Genomic DNA, 23,119 nt, shown 5'->3' with positions numbered 1-23,119 from the left:
ACTCCTTTAGTTTTTGTTTGTCTGGGAAACTCTTTATCTCTCCTTCTATTCTGAATCATAGCCTTGCTGCTCTCAGGGAAGCACTCTGAGAAAAGTAATTCATTTCCTCCCTGTGCATCACAGGCATATTTCAGATCACTGTTTTCACATTGTCTGCCTCTGGGTGGTTTGCCTTTCTTCTCTCTAGGAGCACTGCTATGTCCTCTCTCCTCTATCTCAGCCAAGCCTGGTGACTTTTAAAACTCTAAGCTTTAGGGACTTGGTGTGGACAGGAGCCTATGCTGGTATTTTGAGGCAGGGTCTCCTGAAACTGGGATTGAAGGAGGATTGACTGAGAAGGGCAGTCATGACAGACTGCACTGGGGTGTGGAACTTAGAGCAAGCAGGCTAAGCAGCCAATGTTGGGGTCAAGCTGCCCTCCTCAACTGCCTCTGCATTTAAGTTGGTGGGGGGAGGAAAATGGTACTCCCCATGCTCCCCCCATTGGCCACTGGAGAGGGTCTCTGTGAACACTACCTCTCACGGATTGTGCTCCAAGAAGTGTGAATGATCTCCCCCTGTGTGCTTCAGGCATTCCTCAGATTGTGCCCTCTGCACCCTGGGTTGTTTTTCTGCCTTCTCTCCAGGAGGAGGGCAGCTCCCTCAGGGCTCTAACCCAGAGGATTTCACCAACCTTTAAAACTCCAGTCTTTAAAAGCTCACAAAAATCAGCTCCTCTTATTTTCCTGGCTAATGGTTTTGGGGAAATGTTCTCCTTGTCCATTCCCCTGTGTGTCCCTCTCTCAGGATTGCCTTTCTCTGTTACCATGGCTCCCTCCCCTCTACTGTGCCCTGCATTGCTTTCGTTCAGTTTCTTACCCAAACTTCATCTCTGCACTTCCTACCTTCCTCGATGTGACTTCTTCTCTCCCTCTAGTTATGAAGTTTGTTCTACCAGTCCTCAGGTCAATTTCTTGGGTATTCAGAATGATTTGATAGTTATCCAGTTGTGTTCAAGGGACAAGATGAGCCTAGGATCCACCTACTCTACCACCATCTTAGTTCCCTCTAATTTTTAGTTTGGACAAATGCATCATAATAATGAAAATGATAACAGTATGGGAAAATGAAACTGAGTGAAAGATATATGGTAACTTTGTTGTATTAAGCTTCTGCAGAGAAACAGAACTAAAAGGCTATATAAGTATGTGTGTGTGTATATATATATATGTATATATATGTATATATATGTATATATATATAGTTGTGGTATAGTTTAGTTCCAGTCTAAGTCCAAAGGTATTTTTAAAAACCCTTGTAATGTCCCAGCTCAAGGCAGTCAGAAAGGAGGAAATGCCCTCTTCTTCAAGGGAGGGGCAGCCTTTTTGTTCTATTCAGGCCTTCAGATGATTGAATGGATTTCACCAACCTAAGGGAGCACATAATGCTTTATTCAGCCTATAGATTACAATGTTAATCTAATCCAGAAACACTCTCATAGACATAACCAGATTAATGTTTGAACAAATGTCTGGACATCCAGTGGCCCAGTCAGGTTGATACCTAAAATTGACCATCACATCCCTATACTAACATTTTAGCTTTTCTATAAATCTAAAATTATTCCCAAATAAAAATTCATCTAAAAAATCTATCCAGATGTTTGTTTTAGTTATGGTTATGCAGGGATGAAATTGGACAACTGCTATAAATCCTTTCTTAGGTGGCACTTTGATACAAATCAATAACAACTGCCCTCAAGTCTTCGTAGGCTCCTTAAGGAGTTGTTGCCTTGAAGTAAGGGCAGGATAATGGTATTCATATCTGTATCTCTAGCATATAGCAGAGCCTTGACAAATATTTTTGGAATGAATTGACATCACCTCATAATAAAAAGTTTCAAATTTAATTTTCATGGAAATGCCATAGGGAACTTTCTCTCAACTTCCTCACAGTTGAAACTGTTCTTCAGAGGAGGCTCTTAGAAGGGTCAAAAAAATACCCTTTATATATCAAGTGGAACAACGGAGAAGCAAGTGGCTGCAAATAACTCCTGGGGGTCTCCCAACATACAAAAGCTGTTCAAGCTGTACTCCCATGTTTTATGATGTCAGCAAGGGCCTTCTCAGTGAATGATTACAACCTTGTATTTATTCACTATCCATCTTTTATCTTATAATGCAATTGCTGTTCCAAGTTGTAAATTTGAACATTCTGATTTGGATTTTTCAAAGGATGTAACCTAGAGTCCTGTGGATGTATGATTTTCCATGTTACTGTTAGATCTTATCACAAAGCACATTCTTTAACATTCTCACATTTGAGTTCTGAGGCATATATGCATGAAGCCTTTTGGGGGAGGGTTCATAGATGTTTATTTTGAAATTCAGATGTGCAGGAATGTTCAGCTTCTTTCCAGCTTTGTTCTAAAACTGTTTAAGAAATCTTATTTATTTATTTTGAGAGAAAGAGAGGGTGTGAGCAGGAGGGGGGGAGCAGAGAGAGAGAGAGAGAAAGAGAGAATCTCACACAGGTTCTGCATTGCCAGCACAGAGCCCAACGTGGGGCTCAAACTCATGCACTTTGAGATCATGACCTGAGTCAAAATCAAGAGTCGCACACTTAACTAACTGAGTCGCCCAGGTATCCCAAAACTATAAGTAAATATTAAATGAATGTCATCAAGAAATACAAAATGTATAGTCTTAAACCCTGAGTTTAGGGCATGTAGAGCATGAATTTTTATAAATATTTTCCCATGATTTTATTTTAATTTGAAGTAGTTTCAAGTATCCAAAATTATAGCCTGTAATGCAGAATATTTATTTTGAACACAGTGTTTAAAAATTTTATTCATAAATTAGATCTGTATTTAAGTTATTGAAATAAGAAAAAAGAATAGAGAAAAAGGAAGGTGACTGAGAAAAAGGTCAATGATATAGGATAAAGTATCAAGTTGGGGAGTGGAGACGGCAGGACACAAGTGTGTAGTGTTATTTTCACTGAGTTTTGCCAAAGGAAATAAAACTCACACTATTCTGGAAACAGTCTTCAGGATAAAGGCAAACAACTGCAGACAATTCACCAATCCACCAGTCCAAAGATGGGAAAGTCTTGCCTTTTACCCATTTAATCTCATTGCTGAGGAACCTATTGTCTAGATTATTATCATAACAGGGGTTGTTGAGTCTTCCACCCATCTTTGAAGTGGTAAGTAGGAATTCTTACACGGAACTGAACACATTCTGGCCATGAGAAGTCACCTCCATCTCTCTCAACCCAGTTCCATTTTAGAGAATTAAGATGACCTCGTTACCATCTGTGATTGTTAATTTTGTATCATTTGGGCTAGGCCCAGTATATAATCAAGCACTTATCTAGGTTTTGCTCTGAAGGTGTTTTCCCCATGTGGTTAACAGCTACAAATCAATTGACTTTAGGTAAAGGAGATTACTCTTGATAATATAAATCTTATCCAATCAGTTTAAGGCCTTAAGAGCAAAAATCAGGTTTCCTGGAGAAAAGGAAATTCTGCCTCAAGACTACAGAATTAACTCTTGCTTGAATTTCTAATCAGTTGGCCTGCCTGACAGCTTTCATACTTGCCAGTTCTTACAATTGTATAAGCCAATTCTATAGAAATAAATCATACATCTCCCTATTCATTTTTTTTTTCTGGAGAATCCTGATAGATAAACTATTCTTACCTCTAAGTTTTTAAATGAAGTTAAAACTAAGTAGAATATAATTACAATAATGGGCGAGCAATCAGTAAAATTACATATAATAAAATTCTCTTTGTACTCTTTAGCCTTGTCATCAGTTTGGTGGATAGCTGGTCAATGAAATTAGGAAAGCTGTTTTCAAAAGTGCATGAAGTAGAAAAGTCTTAATTTAATATTTCCTGATTCTAATTAGAATGATTGATGGAGGTGTTGCATAATCACATAGAACTGGTCAGAATTTAGAAGTGCCTTTCCTCTGAAAGTCAAGTGGGAAAAATATAAATTCTCTAAAAATCCTTAAATATTTTCAAGATACAAATATCTCTCATATCAGTATTCTGTACGTAGCATAATTGACAATAAGATTTTTTGTAATGATGACTATATGGCTACTGGGCACTGGAAATGTGGCTAGTATGATGGAGAAAATAATTTTAAAATTTATTCATTTTTGATTAATTTAAATGCAAATATAAAAGATGTGATATGTGGTTCCCATATTGGACAGTATAGATTTTATTATATGTATTTTAAATATAAACCTTAAGTTAAAAAAAAACATTTGTGGGGTCATCGTAAACTAATATAATTATGGTACATTTAGTCTGTTTCTTATGTTACTTTAGTTTTTAAAAGGTTTATTTTGAGAGAGAGAGAGAGAGTTGTGTTTGTGCATATGTGCTAGCACATGGAGTAGTGGGCAGAGAGAGAGAGGGAGAATCCCAAGCAGGGCCTGACATAGGACTCAATCCCATGAACTGTAGGATCATGACCTGAGTTGATATCAAGTTGGATGCTTAACTTAGTGAACCACCCAGGTGCCCCTCTTATGTCACTTTAAATGTAAATGTAAATTTCCATGATTTATGTTCTCTGAAGATAGTATGAAGAACATGTATTATTTTATTTTTGTTTTTCTCATTAAACTTTTATCTTAATGGTCTCAAAATTCTGTGACAGACTTTTGGTCAAGTTGTTTCCATTAAAAAGTACTGGTTTAAAAAATTAATAACCTAAAACTGCCACACCACACACAAAACAAATGTGGTTCAAAAAACATTCTCTTTTCCCTCTGAAGGTTTTACAATGCATTGTTATCATTAACCAGTCTTTCAGTATTAAGCTTCAATGGCCAATTGACACAAATAGTTCTGAGATCATTCTTTCACCACTGATTAAGACTGGGGTGCCAGGTATTGGGGATAATAATTCATTTAACCCTCTGAGCTTTCTGGGCAGGCTTGGTGACCTTGTCAGTTCCAACTGCCTTCTTGTCCACTGTTTTGATGACATGCACAGCAACTGTCTGTGTCATGTCACTAACAACAAAATGGCCTAGACAGGATAGTCAGAGAAGCTCTCAACACACATAGTCTTGACAGGAACCATATAAAAAAAGGCAGCATCACCGTATTTCAAGAGTTTGGGGCCACCTTCTAACTTTTTTCCAGAATGATGATCAGTCTTCTACTTCAGCTCAGCAAACTTGTAAGCAATGTGAGCTGTGTAACAATCCAGCACAGGTTCCTGGATGGTTCAGGATAATCACCTGAGCTGTGAAGCCAGCTGCTTCCATTGGTCGGTCATTTCTGCTGTCACCAGCCACATTGCCTCGATGAACATCTTTTTTTTTTTTTTAAATACTTTTATTAATTTTTGAGAGAGAGAGAGACCGAGCATGGGCAGGGGAGGGTCAGAGAGAAAGGGAGACCCAGGATCCAAAGCAGGCTCCAGGCTCTGAGCTGTCAGCACAGAGGCTGATGCAGGGCTTGACCTCACAAACCACGAGATCATGATCTGAGCCAAAATCGGACGCTCAACTGACTGAGCCACACAGGCGCCCTTTGATGAACATCTTTGACAGATGCATTCTTAACACTGAAGCTGACATTATCCCCAGGAAAAGCCTCACTCAAAGCTTCATGGTACATTTCAACACACTTGACTTTAGCTGCAACATTGACTGGAGCAAAGGTGATCACCATGCTGTGTTTAAGAACACCAGTCTCTACTTGGCCCACAGGCACAGTACCGATACTACCAAGTTTTAGGCATACTGGAGAGGCAGATACAAAGGCTTGTCAGTTGGACGAGTTGGTGGCAGAATGGAATCCAGAGCTTCAAGCAGTGTGGTCTCACTGGCATTGACATTATTATGGGTGACTTTCCATCCCTGATCCAAGGCATGTTAGCATTTGGCTCCAGCATGTTGTCACCATTCCAACCAGAAATTAGCACAAATGCTACTTTGTAGCCAATTTTCTTAATATAGGTGCTGACTTCCTTAACCATTTCCTCACATCTCTTCTGGCTGTAGCATGGCTCAGTGGAATCCATTTTGTTAACACGAACAATCAGTTGTTTCACTTCCAGTGTGTAAGCCAAAAGGACATCCCCATGAGTCTGCCCATTCTTGGAGATACCTGCTTCAAATTCACCAATACCAGAAACAACAGTCAGGACAGCACTGTCAGCCTGAGATTTGCCTGTAATCATTTGTAATCATGTTCATGAGAAATCATGTTCATCTGTGTCCTCCTGGGGCATCAGTGATGTTCACATAATACTTGCTGGTCTCAAATTTGCACAGGGAGATATCAGTGGTGATACCATGTTCACATTCAGATTTCAGTTTGTCCAAAACCCAGGCATACTTGAAGGAACCCCTTCCCATCTCAGCAGCGCCCTTCTCAAATTTTTTGATAATTCTTTTGTCAATCCCACCACATTTGTAGATCAGATGACCAGTAGTGTTAGACTTAAACAGATCTATGTGTCCAATGACAAGGATATTGATATGAGTCTTTTCCTTTCACGTTTTGGTTTAGGTTTAGTGGTGGTTTTCCTGACACCTGTGCTCTGGCAGCAAGTCCATTGTGAAAAAGGAAACATGTATTATTTTTTAAAAGGTTTAATTCGCAATGTGAATATTTTGTACAACATTTGAAATGTACTTTTGGTAGTAAGAAGTAGATTTTATCATTTAAAAATTTTACATTGCTAGTGTTCCTTGTCATTCATCTATATAATGGTATTCTCTCTATAGAGAATTCCTTTGAGGTATACATACAATGTTAGCTTTTTAATCTGAGTTGAGATAACTTATATTTAGAGTATTTTTTTAAGTCTAAGATAACACCCATCTGAAATGAGTATAAGTTGTCATAACTTATGTAATTTTTATAAACAATATGCATAACAATTTTAGTACTCAATATCATTACCATTAGATTTGGGGGGGGACTGTGCAGTACAAAATAATAAACCTTTATTTAGAGTAAGGATAAGGTGGCTTAAGCATTTTGGAATCATTCAAACTCTGAAGGGTATTATTCTTTTACTAAGGAGAGGAAAACACAACATTCAGCTGAAACAACTTCTTACAAGGTGTACTTTGGGCCTTTGAGTATAGCCATAAACTTTCTTCGTTCATATTTTCTCATTTGGAAGTGAGTCTCCCAGATTAGCCATAATACCACAGTGGAGATGTTGAGCATGTATGAAGAAGTAGTTCTCCCCTAACTTGTCTAACTACAAATTAAATTATAGAGGAACATTTACATAGAGAATCATCTGAACCAATGACAAAGCCACAGCTTGAGGCATGCTTGGAGATTTACATTCAAGAATAAATTGCTTCCTTGGAGCAAGCTTTTTTTTTTCTTTCTCCAAATAGGAATAAGTCCAAATGAATTTATGAGAATAATGGACACTTGCAGAAATTCTGAGATGTATGGTGGTTGCAAATATGATTCTTTCTCAACTTGTCTGAGCCCAAGGCACACATTTTGAATAATCAAGTGGAATTTCTGGAAACTTCCTGAAGCATTCCCAACCAGGATTTTAAGAATTCAAGGTCATTGGTAGCTTTCTTTTTGTATGAGTGTAAATCTTCCTAGAACCATCCAGTCTGTTTTCTAACTCATGTAACTTTTCTCAGTTTATTTCATTCAGCATTGGTTAAATGCATATTGTATGTTCAGGAGGGAAAAAAAGTATAAGTATGTATTTCTAGAAGTTCCTTCTATCTCTGTCCTAACCACCTTTTATAGAATAATAGCTCTTTGAAGGCAATGGCTGGATCCATTATTTAATAGGTAACCTAAGCCCTCCATACATTGCAGTGTTTATTTATTGACAAAAGAAGGCTGCAAAGAAATGAATTTGGTGATAATCAGGTTTTCTTGGCTAAATGTGGAAGACTTCATTGATATCAGTTCACCATATGGAATGGGAATTAAGTTTGTCCTTATTTAGATTTAACTCCCTTTGACTATATATAAGGTTGTCACTGAATAAACACTTCAGAATTATCCTTTTGTGATTAATTTCTGTTTGGGAAAAAATCATGTCATAAAGTATTTTACCCACATTCCTACCTACTCTTCATTTTTCCATTTGGGGATAGAACAGATAGAGTTAATGGTACTGTTGGGAATAAGGGAATTGGATATTTAATGCTTTTCACTTTATTTCAAATGACCCTTCAAATGTCTGCTTTGGGAATGAAACTCATCATTCTGTGAGGGCAATACAGGAAATATTTTATCTCAGTTGCAAACAAAGTCCCCCTGGCACAAGACTTTTAAAATCTTTGGCATTAAACCTCCTGAAACCCATCTGTGTTGAAAATTAATTTTTTGCTTTGGGGCATATTATATTTACATATTTTCTTTTTATTTCACAATATTTAATCTAGTGAGAAAATAGCTTCTTAGGCCAAGCATAGAGTCCAACTCAAAGGTCACAAGGTGAGGAAATCTCTGCAATGTGAAACCACAATTGAGTATATTATTTATAATAGTCATGATTTTGAGTATATTATTTATAATAGTCATGATTTTAAAACACCAAGTACATGGTGATTTCCTCATATTTTTCATTGCTTTATCTATATGAAACTTACTTAATAAAATGAGTTGAATTTCAATGAGAAATTGATGAAACTAAACTATGCATATAATTATGTATTCAAAATTCCTTCTTTCAATAGGCAACTCTGTAATCCACAACTTGGTCAGAAAAGCCATGTCCATGATTTTGCCTTTTTTCTGAATTGAATAAGGCTGTACTGAAGAATGCATATCTGCTCTCTTTTACTTTAGTGGTATTGTTTTAAATCTGTGGTTTTCAGCAGAAGGTGCTTTTGTCCCATAGAGGATATTTCTTTTGGTAATTTCTGGAGGAAGTTTTAGTTGTCATGATTGGGGAAGGTAGGTGCTGTGGCATTTACTGAACAGAAGCAAAGGATGTTTAAACATCCTAAAAGGCACAGGACATCCCCATAGAGCAGAGAATTATCCAGTGCAAAATGTCAGTAGTACCAAATGTCAGTAGTGCCAAGGGTGAGAAAAAAGAGAAAAAAAGTTTCAAAGCAGAAAATCTCATCTGAAAGGAAACTGAATTTCTGTCAATTATACCACACATTTCTGTATTCAAATGCTAGGTCCTCTCATAAGCTGACTCATAGAATTGTTTTTCTTTAAAGTTTTATTTAAGTTCTAGTTAGTTAATATACAATGTAATATTAGTTTCAGGTGTACACTGTAGAGACATTCAATACTTCCATAAATTGCTCATCACAACAAGTGCACTCCTTAATCCCCATCAAGTATTTAAACCCATCCTCCCAGCCACCTCCCCTCTGGTAACCATCAGTTTGTTCTCTGTAGTGAAGTCTGTTTGTTGGTTTGCCTCTCTCTCTTTTTTCCCCCTTGATTATTTGCTTTGTTTCTTAGATTCCACATCTAAGTGAAATCATATGGTATCTGTGTTTCTCTAACTGAATTATTTTGCTTACATAATGCTCTCTAGTTCCACCCATATCATTGCAAATGGCAGGATCTCATTCTTTTTATGGATGACTAATATTCCAGTGTGTGTGTGTGTGTGTGTGTGTGTGTGTGTGTGTGTGTGTGTGTACATACCACTTCTTCTTTATTCATTAATTTGTTAAGGGACATTTGGGCTTTTTCCATAATTTGGCTATTGTAGACAATACTGCTATAAACATCAGGGTGCATGTATCCTTTTGAATAAGTATTTTTTTTTTAATTTTTATTTATTTCTAGGAGAGAGAGAGATAGACAGCATGAACAGGGGTGGGTCAGAGAGAGAGGGAGACACAGACTCTGAAACAGGCTCCAGGCTCTGAGCTGGCAGTCAGCACAGAGCCCGACGCGGGGCTTGAACCCAGAACCGCGAGATCATGACCTAAGCGAAAGTCGGACGCTTAACCGACTAAGCCACCCAGGCGCCCCTTGAATAAGTATTTTTTAATTCCTTGGGTAAATATCTAGTAGTACAATTGCTGACTCATAGGATAGTTCTATTTTTAACTTTTTGAGGAACCTCCATCCTGTTTTCCAGAGTGGCTGCACTAGTTTGCATTCCCACTAGCAGTCCATGGGGGACCCCCCTTCTCCACATCCTCGCCAGCACCTGTTGTTTCTTCTGTTGTTGATTTTAGCCATGCTGACAGGTGTGAGGTGATATCTCATTGTAGTTGTGGTTTGTATATCACTGATGGTCAGTGATGTTGGTCATATTTTATGTGTCTATTGGTCATCTGAAGGTCTTCCTGAAAAAATGTCTATCATGTCTTCTGTCTGTTTTTTAACTGGATTATTCATTTTTGGGGTGTTGAGTTATGTAAGTTCTTTTGGATACTTTTGGATATTAACATTTTGGATACTAACCCTTTATCAGATATGTCATTTGCAAATATCTTCTCCTATTCCATAGGTTGCCTTTTGGTTTTGTTGTTTCCTTTGCTGTGCGAAGCCTTTTATTTTGATTAAGTCCCAATAGTTTTATTTTTGCTTCTGTTTCACTTGCCTCAGTAGACATATTTAGTAACAAGGTGCTATGGCTATTGTCAAAGAGCTTACTACATGCATCCTCTAGGATTTTTTAATGGTTTCATGTCTCTCATATATAGGTCTTTTATCAATTCTGAACTTATTTTTGTGTATGGTGTAAGAAAGTGGTCCATTTTCATTCTTTTGCATGTTGCTGTCCAGTTTTCCCAACACCATTTGTTGAAAAGATTGTCTTTTCCACACTGGAAATTCTTTTTTGCTTTGTTGAAAATTAGTTGACCATATAGTTGTTGGCCCACTGTGGGGGGGGGGGGATCCTATTCTGCTCTATTGATCTGTATGTCTGTTTTTGTGCCAGTACCATACTGTCTTGGTCACTACAGCTTTATAATATAACTTGAAGTCCAGAATTGTGATGGATGCCTCCTACTTTGCTTTTCCTTTTCAAGGTAGTTTTGGCTATTCAGGGCTTTTGTGGTTCCATACAAATTTTAGGATTGATTGTTCGGTTCTGTGAAAAATGCTGTTGGTATTTTGATAGGGATTGCATTAAATGTGCAGATTGTTGTGTGTAGTATAGACATTTTAATAATATTTGTTCTTCTAATCCATGAGCAGTGAATGTCTTTCCATTTCTTTGTCTCATGCTCAATTTCTTTCATCATGATTTTATAGTTTTGAGAGTACAGGTCTTTCACCACTTTGGATGTGTTTATTCCTAGGTATCTTATTGGTCTTGGTGCAGTTGTAAATGGGAGTATGCCTGATTTCTCTTTCTGCTCCTTCAATAGTTGCGTATAGAAATGCAACAGGGGCACCTGGGTGGCTCAGTCGGTTAAGCATCCGTCTTTGGCTCAGGTCATGATCTCGCAGTTCATGGGTTCAAACCATGCGTTGGGCTCTGTGCTGACAGCCAGCTCAGAGCTTAGAGCCTGTTTCAGATTCTGTGTCTCCCTCTCTCTCTGACCCTACCCTGCTCACACTGTTTCTCTCTCTCTCTCAGAAATAAATAAAACATTTAAAAAAATCTTTAAAGAAATGCAACAGATTTCTGTACATTGATTTGGTATTTCTGCAACTTTACTAAATTCGTTTATCTGTTCTAGCAGTTTTTCTTTGTTTTTGTTTTTGTTTTGTTTGTTTGTTTTGGTGGAGGCTTGGGGATTTTCTATAGAACATATCATGTCATCTGCAAATAGTGAAAGTTTTACTTCTTCCTTGCCAATTTGTATGTCTTTTATTTCTGTTGTCTGATAGCTGTGGCAAGAATTCCAGCACTTATATTAAGTAACATTTGTGAGAATGGACATCGTTGTCTTATTTCTGATCATAGAGGAAGAGCTCTCAGCTTTTCCCCATTGAGGATGATCTTAATTGCGGGTTTTTCATATATGGCTTTTATTATATTGAATGAAGTATGTTCTCTCTAAAACTACTTTGTTGAGTGTTTTTATCACGAATAGATGTTGTACTTTGTCAAGTGCTTTTTCTGCATTTATTGAAATGATTGCATGGTTCTTATCCTTTCTTTTATTATTGTGGTGTATGATGTTCATTAACTTATAAATATTGAACCACCCTTGCAACCCAGAAATAAATCCCCCTTGACCATGGTGAATCATTCTTTTAATGTATCATTGTATTTGGTTTCCTAGTATTTCACTGAGAATTTTTGCATACATGTTCCTCAGGGATATTGTTCTGCAGTCCTCTTTTTTAGTGGAGTTTTTATCTAGCTTTGGTATCAGAGTAATGATGGCCTCATGGAATAAATTTGGAAGTTTTCCTTCCATTTCTATTTTTTTGGCATAGTTTGAGAAGAATAGGTATTAACTCTTTCTTAAATGTTTGGTAGAATTTGCTTAAAAAGCCAACTGGCCCTGGACTTTTGTTTGTTAGTAGATTTTTCATTACTGACTCAAATTTCTTTGCTGGTTATTGGTCTGTTCAAGTTTTCTATTTATTCCTGTTTCAGTTTTGGTAGTTTATGTTTCTAGGAATTTATCCATTTCTTCCAGGTTGTCCAATTTGTTGGTATATATTTTTCATAATATTCTCTTACAATTATTTGTATTTCTGTCATGTTGGTTGTTATTTTTCTCCTTGTTTGTGATTTTATTTATTTGGGACCTTCATCTTTTCTTTCTGATAAGTCTGGCTAGAGACTTATCAATTTTTTTTCAAAGACTTAGCTCCTGATTTTGTTGATCTGTTCTATTGTTTGTTTGTTTTTTAGTTTCTGTATCATTTATTTTTGCTCTAATCTTTATTACTTTTCCTTATGTGGGCTTTAGGCTTCATTTGTTGTTCCTTTTCTAGCTTCTTTAGGTGCAAGGCTAGATTGTTTATTTGAGATTTTTCTTGCTTCTTGATGTAGGCTTCTATTGCTATATAATTTCTTCTTATAACGGCTTTTGTTGTGTCTAAAAAGTTTTGGATCATTGTATTATCATTCTCATTAGTTTCCTTGTATTTTTAAATTTCTTCTTTGATTTCCTGGTTGACTCGTTGATTGTTTACAATCATGTGTTTTAACCTCCATGTATGTGTGGTCTTTTGAAATCTTTTCTTGTGATTGACTTCAAGTTACATAGTGTTGTGGTCAGAAATGGTGCATGGTGTAATTTCAGTCTTTTTGTATTTGTTGAGGCCTGTTTTATGACCAATATGTGACTTATTTTGTTGAATGTTCCATGCACACTTGCAAAGAATATGTATTCTGCTGCTTTAGGATGGGATGTTCTGAATATATCTTTTAAGTCCATCTGGTCCACTGTGTCCTTTAAAGTTATTGTTTTCTTGTTGATTTCCTGTTTAGATGATCTGTCCAATAATGTTAGTGGGATATTAAAAGTCTCTTACTATTATTATCTTTTTATCAATTTCCTTTATGTTTGTTATTAATTCGTTGTTTTATATATCTGGGGGTCTCGTGTTCAGTGCCTAAGCATTTACAATGATTATATCTTCTTTTGGATTGTCTTCTTTATGATTATATAAATGCGCTCTTTTGCCTCTTTTTGCAGTCTTTGTTTTAAAGTCTATTTTGTCCAATATAAGTATTACTACTCTGGCTTTATTTTACACTTATTTACATGATAAATGTTTCTTCATCCCCTCACTTTCCATCTGCAAGTGTCTTTAGGGCTGAAATGAGTCTCTTGTAGGCAGCATATAGATGGGTCTTTTTTTTTTTTTAAATCCATTCTAACACCCTATATCTTTTCATTGTAACATTTAGTCCCTTTATGTTCAAAGTAATTATTGATAGATATGTATTTATTGATATTTTGTTACTTGTTTTGTCTTTGTTTCTGGACATTTTCTCTGATACTTTTTTGTCTTTGTTTCTTTTGGTCTCTCCTTTGTACCTAGAGACCCCTTTAATATTTCTTGCAGAACTGGTTTCGTCGTCATGAACTCCTTTAGTTTTTTTTTCATCTAGCAGAAACTCTTTATGTATCTTTCTATTCTGAGTGATAGCCTTCTGGATAAAGCATTCTTGGCTGTAGAATTTTCCCATTTAGCACTATGAATATATAATGGCACTTCCTTCTGGCTTGCCACATTTCTGTTGAGAACTTTTCAGCTTGCCTTATGGTTTTCCCTTCTAAGTTAGGGACTTCTTTTGTCTTGTTTCTTTTAAGATTTTTTTTCTTTATTACTATATATTACAAATTTAATTACAATATTTTTTGGTGTTAACCTGCTTTTGTTGATTTTAATGGGAGTTCTCTGCCTCCTGGATGTGGGTGTCTATTTCCTTCTCCAGATGAGGGAGGTTTTCAGCTATTATTTCTTCAAATAAATTTTCCACCCCCTTTTTCTTTCATCTTCTTATGGAACTCCTCTAATAGGCATATTATTATGTTTGATGGAGTCACTGAGTTCCCTAAGTCTATTCTCCTGGTGTACAATTCCTCTGTCTCTCTTTTGTTCAGCCTCATTATTTTCAATTATTTTGTCCTCTGGGTCACTAATTTGCTCCTCTGTTTCTTCCATCCTGCAGTTCATTCCTTCAATCCTTGTTTATTGCATTCTTAATCTCTTATTCATTCTTTTTTAACTTTTTTTTCTGTGGTAAAGGTCTCCCTGATGTCTTCTATTCTTTTCTCAGCCCCAGTGAATATCCTTATGATTGTTGCCTTAAATTCTGCATAGGGCATGTTACTCATATCTGTTTTGCCTAGATCTCTGGCCTTGGCCTTATTTTGTTCTTTCATTTGTGATAAATTCCTCCATCTTCACATTTTGTCTAAGTCTCTGCCTTCTTCTCTGTGTTAGAGAAGCCAGTATATCTACTGCTTGTGAAAGTAATGGCCTTAAGAAGAAGTCATATAGTGCCCAGGGCCTGGTGCTTCAGGGAGTGTCTACAGTGTATGCTATGTGCACTCTGCTGTTGTGTTCTGGCTCTTGTATCCTTCAGGACAGTCATCTGCAGAGGCTTTCCTTGCCTGCAGTGGGCAGTGATTGGTCCCTGGCCTGAATGTGGTGAATTTTAACTAGATGTATTCTTGTCTGCTCTTGAAATAAGACCTTACTCCACCAGAACTGAGGCCCTGCAGAGCTCTCTGGTTGGGAGACGTGGGGTGGGCAAAGGTTTGTGGTGGTCTTCTGGGAAAGGGGCCTGCCATATTTGTATTGAAGCCAGCTTGACTGAGAAGGGCAGTCCCACCAGAGGACAGGAGGGTGAGGCCTGGTGTAAGCAAGTGGGGCAGCCAGCGTTGGTGCTATGCTGCTTCCCATAGGTGTCTCTGTCTTTATGCTCGTGGGGTAGGGAGTGAAAAGGTGGCAGCCAGTTCCTTTGCTCCCAGCAAAGCTTCTCTGTGAATTCTGCCTCTGAGAAGAGCAAATAATCTCACCTCTGTGTGCCCCAGATATTCTTCAGATGGCTGTTTCCAACCTATCTGCCCCAGGGTTGTTTTTCTGCTATCTCTGTTGGAGCAGTGCAGTACCCATTAGGCTCTATCCCAGCCAAGCCTGATAGCTTTTTAAACTCCACGCTTTAAGTCCAACTGGTTGGAAGAATGCATAAAATTCAGTCCCTCTCATTTTTCAAGCCAATGGCTTTGGGGAAACATTCTCCTTATGCATTCCCCTGTGTGCTCCTTTCTTTCTCTCTCTTGCCTTTCTCCATGACCATGGTTCCCTGTCCTCTATGGCACCAGTGATCTGTTTCTCCTCTTAACCATGTCTCTGCACTTCTTACATTCTTCAGTATTGCCTCTACTCTTCCTTTAGTTGCAGGGTTTTTTCACCATCTTCAGGCTGATTTCTGGGGTATTTAGGATGATTTGATAGTTTTTTAGTTGTGTTAATGGGTCTAGGTGAGCCTAGAGTTTTCCCACTCCACTGCCATCTTATTCTCCTCCCATGTAGACTTCTTTATCCAAAATGATAAGGGTGCTAATTATCACTACAATGCAATTATATTCCAATATATAACTATATGAAATCAACATGTTGTACATCTTAAATTTACACAATGTTATATGTAAAATGTATTTTTTAAAAAATCAAAGTAAATGGAAACTTTATAAAATAGTATAAAAATCAGAGACAATGATTTTCTTTTCCAGAAAACAAAACAAAACCATCTGGATTCCCACTGAAACATATAGAACACAAACCCAGAAGAATATAGGGCTAGTTAAAACTATGATATGTGATATACATATACAACTATTTCCTAAGGATAATTTATTTATATCATGATGATTATGAAAGAAAGCCTAAAAACAGATTACTTGTATTTAGTTTTTACATCAAAAGATACTTCATAGGTCAGATTGGCTCTCTTCCAAATTCTTGCTAAAACACTAATTAGTTGTGTGACTATAGAGAAGAACTTAGCTTTGATAAGGCCTCAAATTCTTCATCTGGAAAATGGAATATTGATAAATATAATTAGAATGAGTGTAAAGATTAAATGAAATAACAAGTGTAGAAGCAACAAAAGAATACGTGAAGCCATAATAATATTGTTAACTTTACTATAATCTGTGTTTTAATGACTGGTACTAATATATCATGTTCTATGGAACATGATATATTAGTATATTAATATTGATATATTGATATATTAACTAGAACATATGACTAATACAAGAATATCGTCCATCAGATTGTGACAATAACACATATACTGTAATGTATAGTTGAGAACTTCTATTACCTGATGTATAGCATAAGCATATAAGATTTAGGTAAATTTATAGATTAGATATCCATGACAGAATTATTAATGGAAATAAGGAGTCTACAAATACATTCCAACATGTTGAGATTAGTGTAACAGAGGACAGCTATGAGTCTTTGCTTCCCAATACCTCCATTCCTACAAATATTTTGGCTACAGAAAAGCAATTAATGAACAAGGACTTTTTCTTGCTGATAAATATGGTAGATATACTTACAAAGAGTTCTAATATGTACCCACATTCAGACAAATGCTTTATTATAGAGGGTTGCATGACAGCAAAGTTCCATGTATTATGTATTATTTGACAACTTCAGAAATATACCATTTCTTTTCTTTTCTTTTCTTTTTACAAAAACTATTTTTGAGAGAGAGAGAGAAAGAAAGAGAGAGAATGGGGGAGGGGAGAGAGAAAGGAGGATAGAAGAACTGGAGCAGGCTCAGGCTCTGTGCTGACAGCAGCAAACCAGATGTGGGACTGGAACTCATGAACCATGGGATCATGACCTGAGCCAAAGTCAGATGTTCTACTGACTGAGCCACCCAGGTACCCCAGAAATCCACCATTTTTCATTATCAATATGTTTATATACTTGTGATACTAAAGGCTGACTTAATCATCCAAAGAATTGTTTTTGAAGTGAAAACTGTCCCAGTTCTCTCCACATTTTAGAGTACTGAATACCTCATTTATTGCTTGATGAAGCTATGTCATAGTCTCTCTCTTTTTTATTTTTTTATGTCTTCACTTTATTTTGAGAGATAGAGACAGAGAGAGAGCAGAGGAGGGGCAGAGAGAGGAGACACAGAATCTGAAGCAGGCTCCAGGCTCTGAGCTGTCAACACAGAGCCCGATGCAGGGCTTGAACCCATGGACTGTGAGATCATGACCTGAGCTGAAGTCGGACGCTTAACCAACTGAGCCACCCAGGCGCCCCTGTCATAGTCTCTCTTGAACAGACTTAATGTTAAATTGTCAAGGGAGAGTGTTTACCCTTCTATTATTTTTATCACATTATAAACTCATATCTAATTTTCTACCTTATCATATTTGCCTTTTAGTGTTACTACTGCTTACAGTTTTCTTCAGAGAGCAAATGATTATGCTTCAGCTTTTTTCTCCAAATATGTTCTATTTGTTTTAGTGCACATACTAAATGTATATTATTTGAATGATGTCAACACTAACATCACATGAACCTAAGGCTTTTATGAAGTTTAGATTCACTAATGAATTATACAAGAAGACTAAATAATGAAATACAGCATATGATTTCTCCATGGTATTCAAATATGCCAAAAATCTTAAAAGATGCATAGAGATCTCAGAAATAAACAAAATAAATGCTGGAAAGAAACCATACCTGACCTATAATGGAGTCTAGATTCTTATAATTTTGGTAAATTTAGTTAATAAATCTAATAAATCTTATATAGGGGTTATTTGTATATTCTGATTTCAGAAAACACATTCTATTATAATTTTAGAAAAATCATTGTAAATTAAATCACCTCCTGCTTTGGAGATTGCCATGGACTGAATGTTTGTGTTCCCTCAAAATTCATTTGTTGAAACCCTAATCCCCATTATGATAGTATTAGGAGGTGGGAACTTTGGGAAGTGATTAGGTCATGGGGATTGCAGCCCTCATAAATGGGATTATTCCCCTTATAAAAAATATCCTAGAGAGCTTTCTCACTTTCTGCCATGTGGAAACAAGGAGAATTCAGTGGTCTGCACTTCAAAAGAGGGCTCTCAACAGAACCCGACCATGTTGCAAAATATCAAACTGTCAGCATCTAGAACTGTGAGACATATAATTCTGTCATTTATAAGGCACTCAATCTATGGCATTTTGTGATAGCAGCCCAAACTGAATAATACAGAGGTGTTTTCAAATTACGGAGACATTAATGAACTAATATTTTAGACGACACAGCATGTGAAAAATTGCTTTAAAAAATTGCTAATAACAATAGCAATGGTATATATTGAATCAGTAATATAGCTCGTATTCAATAACAGCCTCCATTTTGTTATGGGAAGCAATTGCCCTGAATTTGGCCATTGCACTAAAAAAAATGAAGCATTACAACTACAGTGAGCTAAACTACATAATCAGATTTTCTTTCAAGTAGTGATTACTGTAGAACACTTTCAAGAACATTGAATGGAGACGTACTTGTTAAATGAAAAATGTGGAATTGATAAAATTAAAGCTCTTTGATCTCTAAAGTTTCCAACATCTCACAAGCTTCTTGAGAAAGATGTACATGGAGAAGGGGGGATAAAAAGCTTGAACAACGTGCAATGTGATAGCCTTTATTCAAGAATTCCTTTAAAAATATGGTGAAATGCTTCTTGTGTTAGTAAAATTTGATTTTTAAAAATGTACTTTTGTACTCACTTCAGCAGCACATATACTACAATTGGAATGATTAGCATGATTAGAGATCAACATGGCCCCTATGTAAGGACAACATGAAAACTCATGAAGTGTTTTACATTAAAAAAATAAAAAATAATAATAAATGTGCTTTTAATACTTTGTGAAATTTGGGAAGTGGATAATATTGCTCCTGGGTTAAGTACATGTTTAATAAAGGCATTATACTGATTAAATAGGAAGAGACCTTTGTGCTTACCCTTGATTTCTTGTTCTCTATTTAGTCTAGGAACCAAGAAGCACAATTTTCTCCCTTAGGCTATAATTTCTGGTGGGTATATTTCACCTACCTAGTTTCCTGTATATTAACAAGAGTCATGAATTATTGAAGTTGTAGATGTGCATGAGAAGAGCATGGCTTATGTGGTCTGTTTCCCTTGTTAAATGCTTGTGATATTGTATCTACCATGAAAATAAAGGAAAAAAATATACAGCTATGTCTGGGTTGAAGCAGGCCTTGAAGTATGTACCATGGGTTTTGATTTACCTTGAATTTCTCATGTTCAAAGATAAAAAAGCACCTCTTAGTAATATAGTATTTAGAACAACATATATTGTTGCATTACCCAGATTGTTAAAACACACTTTGTGAAACCATAAATACAGTAGAAGTTTTTAACTGTAAATGGAGAATGGCAAAAGTGTGTATCTTAGGAAGGAATTTACATCTCTTTTATTTATTTAAAAATTAGAGCAGTCTGATGACTAAAGTAAATATAATGAAGCTGCTATTTGATCACATTTTCCTCTGGCCTTTACTCAGAAAAACAAATGACCTCAATGTGTTAAAATTATAGAATTTATTTCCAGAATGATTTTCATATTTAATTTCCAATTTGAATTTATTTCATGATCTCTAAATCTTTGCAAATGCATACTTTCCCTTTCATATATGGTTTAGAGAGGCATCTGAAAGGCTAACTTTTCTCATCTGTTGTGTATTTTAGTTAAATAGTAGTTTACTATAATATTTGAATATATTTATTTTATATAAATTATATTTAAATTAATATTTAAATGATAATAAAATAATATTAGTAAATAGTAATTTACATGATTAACCAAGTTATCTATCATGTATAGGAGTAATACACAAATATAATTAATGTATAAATAAAGAAGACTCTAACATTAGGAATATCTATTGGATAGAATTTTTAAAGAGTTTTAATTCCATCATGAAGATACTATTTTAATTTTGATGCTTCATACCATATCCCAGAAGGCTTGCATCATATTCTGGCTTCATCTGCCTCTCCAGATTCATCATGTACTTGCTTTATCTTCCCTTGCCACACAGGTCTCTTTTCAATCTCTTATTTGCTTCCTCCTGCTAGGGGGCCTGGGACATTTTTCTCTTCCTTTTTTACTTGCTTAATTCCTATTCACTCTTCAGATCATCACTCAACGATCCTCATATCAATGAAGTCTTCCCTGAGCTTCCTGCCTTATTTTCATAGCACTTATTCACAATTGAAAAATTTCCATTTCTTGGATTATTATTTCCTTTATAGCTGTGTCTTCCCTACTATTCTGTGTATACTGTGACATAAGGATTTTGATAGGTTATGTTCATCATTTAATCCCTAGTTCCCAACCTAATGCCTTGCATATATTGGTGCTCATTGTTGAATGGGTGGGCCAAACTTAAACTGGAAATATCCATACTAAGTTTACTTACTGGCAAGTTCTCATGGACATTTCTGTATTCTTCATTACATGAATCTCTGAGAGCTAGAATTGTGCATAATACACAGGATTTTCTCACAATGCTTAACACAGTACATTGTAGATAGAAGCTATTTGATAAAAGTTTAATACATGTCCAGTTGGCATAAGTAAAAATTATATGGTTTAAGGTTTATATATTTAACTCACTTCATACCATTTACATATGCAAATCAAGAAAAATAGGGGCGCCTGGGTGGCTCAGTTGGTTGAGCATCCGACTTCGACTCAGGTCATGATCTCATGGTTTGTGGGTTTGAGCCCCGTGTCAGGCTCCGTGCTGACAGCTAGCTCAGAGCCTGGAGCCTGTTTCAGATTCTGTATCTCCCTCTCTCTCTGACCCTCCCGTGCTCATGCTGTCTCTCTCTCACTCTCTCAGAAATAAATAAAACAGGAAAAAAAGAAAAAGAATATCAAGAAAAATAGTAATCTTTATACTAATTCTCATCCCTTACATTTATTTCCAGTGTCCCCTAGGTCAACGTAGAAAACATAGCTGTCAGTGGAGTACTAAGTAAAAGTAGGCGAAAATAAATTCTAATTTCACACTCTTTGAAGTAAGAGTAGTGTATCAACATGTATGTATATGTATACTCATAGCTTATTCCTTTTTAAAAATTTTTTTAAATGTTTTATTTCTGAGAGAGAGAGAGTGAGCGAGCGTGAGCAGAGGAGGGTCAGAGAGAGAGGGAGATACAGAATCTGAAACAGGCTCTAGGCTCTGAGCTGACAGTCAGCATAGAGCCCAACACAGGGCTCAAACCCACGAACTGTGAGATCATGACCTGAGCCGAAGTTGGAGGCTTAACCGACTGAGCCACCCAGGCACCTCTACTCATAGCTTATTCTTGAAGGAGGCACAATCAGCAGCTGCCTAGGGGGATGTGTGCAAGGGGTTTTAAAAATTGCCTAAACACATCATAATGCTCCTTGTCTGGTATGGCCCCAGTATCTAAAATTCTCACAGGAATTTCTCAGTTCATTAGATAGCCAGAGACTTCTATTAACAGTATGTCAATTTTCTTATGTGATGTTACTGCACTAAGCAGTAATGGTCATTTACCCTTTACTTGGGTTAGTGTAACAGTAAGCCAACATAGGGTTAAATTTTGATGAAGTTGAAGAGAACAGCTAAAGTGTGACTAATGGCACACTTCTCAAGATGTGGTATGGATTAGAGAATGAAAGACTGCGGAGGACGTAGGGAATAATTAGGAAGCATTTGACTGGAGGAGAAACAAAGAAAGGCAGAAGTATAAGCACAAAATTTGGAATCATGAGCTAAGAAATTAGAATTCTAGTTCTGTGATGTTCTAGATCTATGATTTTTGGAGAGTTACTTAATCCCTGAAAATCAATGTATTCAATATTAAATGGTATACAAAAACATTGACAATTATTTCTCTGTAGCAAGTGCAATAAGTATTACTTGAACCTGAAAAAAAATTTCATGTTTTACCATTTATCAAGTGTATTAGTTATTCCTATAGTATCAGTTCAAGATAATGTTGGTTATCAACATTTCATGGCTACTTTCAATCTCAACTGGTCTATTTAGATAGCAATTTAGATATGCAGAAACCAATTGACAAGAATCTTTGAATGCTCAGTTTGTACCTCATTCAAGGTACTATGAAATGAATGAGGCAAAATTCCTCCCTTTAATAACTTAATATGGGATCCAGGAGGTGGACTTGGTGGACATGGAGAAATAGTTCACATTAATCATTCAACAAGCTTATTGAGTTTTATCATCATACCAAGCACAGTTTAGGCACTAGGATACCAGTATAAGAAATTGAGGTGCTAGGATACCAATATGAGAAATTGAGACACTCTTGAAGTATAAATTTCATGGACAAGGTACACAGTAGCTTAAAAAATAATTCTATAGTAGCCAAGTGGAGATAAGTAGTATGAAGAAAAATAGAATAGGAAAAAAGAAATAGAGAGTGACAGAGTGATTTTATATAGGGTGTTCAAAAATGATCTCTGTTAAGAAGGCATTTGAGCTTACATCTGAAGAAGGGAGCAAACAAGCCAGATTCTTCAGGGAAAGATGTCAGGCAGAGGAAAAACCAGTGCAAATGTCCTGAAGCAGGTGCGTACTTTGTATGTTTAAGAAACAACCAGGAGGTCATTGTGGCTTGAATGAAGTAAAACCAGGAGAGGTGGTAGGAAACGAAGTCAGAATGGTAGCAGAGGGGTAAGATCATATAG

The 23,119-nt window shown here is 36.3% G+C and overlaps 1 pseudogene; it reads right to left on the bottom strand.

Annotated features, from left to right (window-relative positions):
* Positions 1–4,914: 4,914 nt before the first annotated feature.
* LOC120236166 lies at positions 4,915–15,159 on the bottom strand (annotated as a pseudogene).
* Positions 15,160–23,119: the final 7,960 nt, after the last annotated feature.

Source organism: Hyaena hyaena, unplaced genomic scaffold, assembly GCF_003009895.1.
Source record: "Hyaena hyaena isolate Hyena2069 unplaced genomic scaffold, ASM300989v1 scaffold_147, whole genome shotgun sequence".
NCBI lineage: Eukaryota > Metazoa > Chordata > Mammalia > Carnivora > Hyaenidae > Hyaena > Hyaena hyaena.
This window is presented reverse-complemented; position numbering and strand designations above follow the sequence as displayed.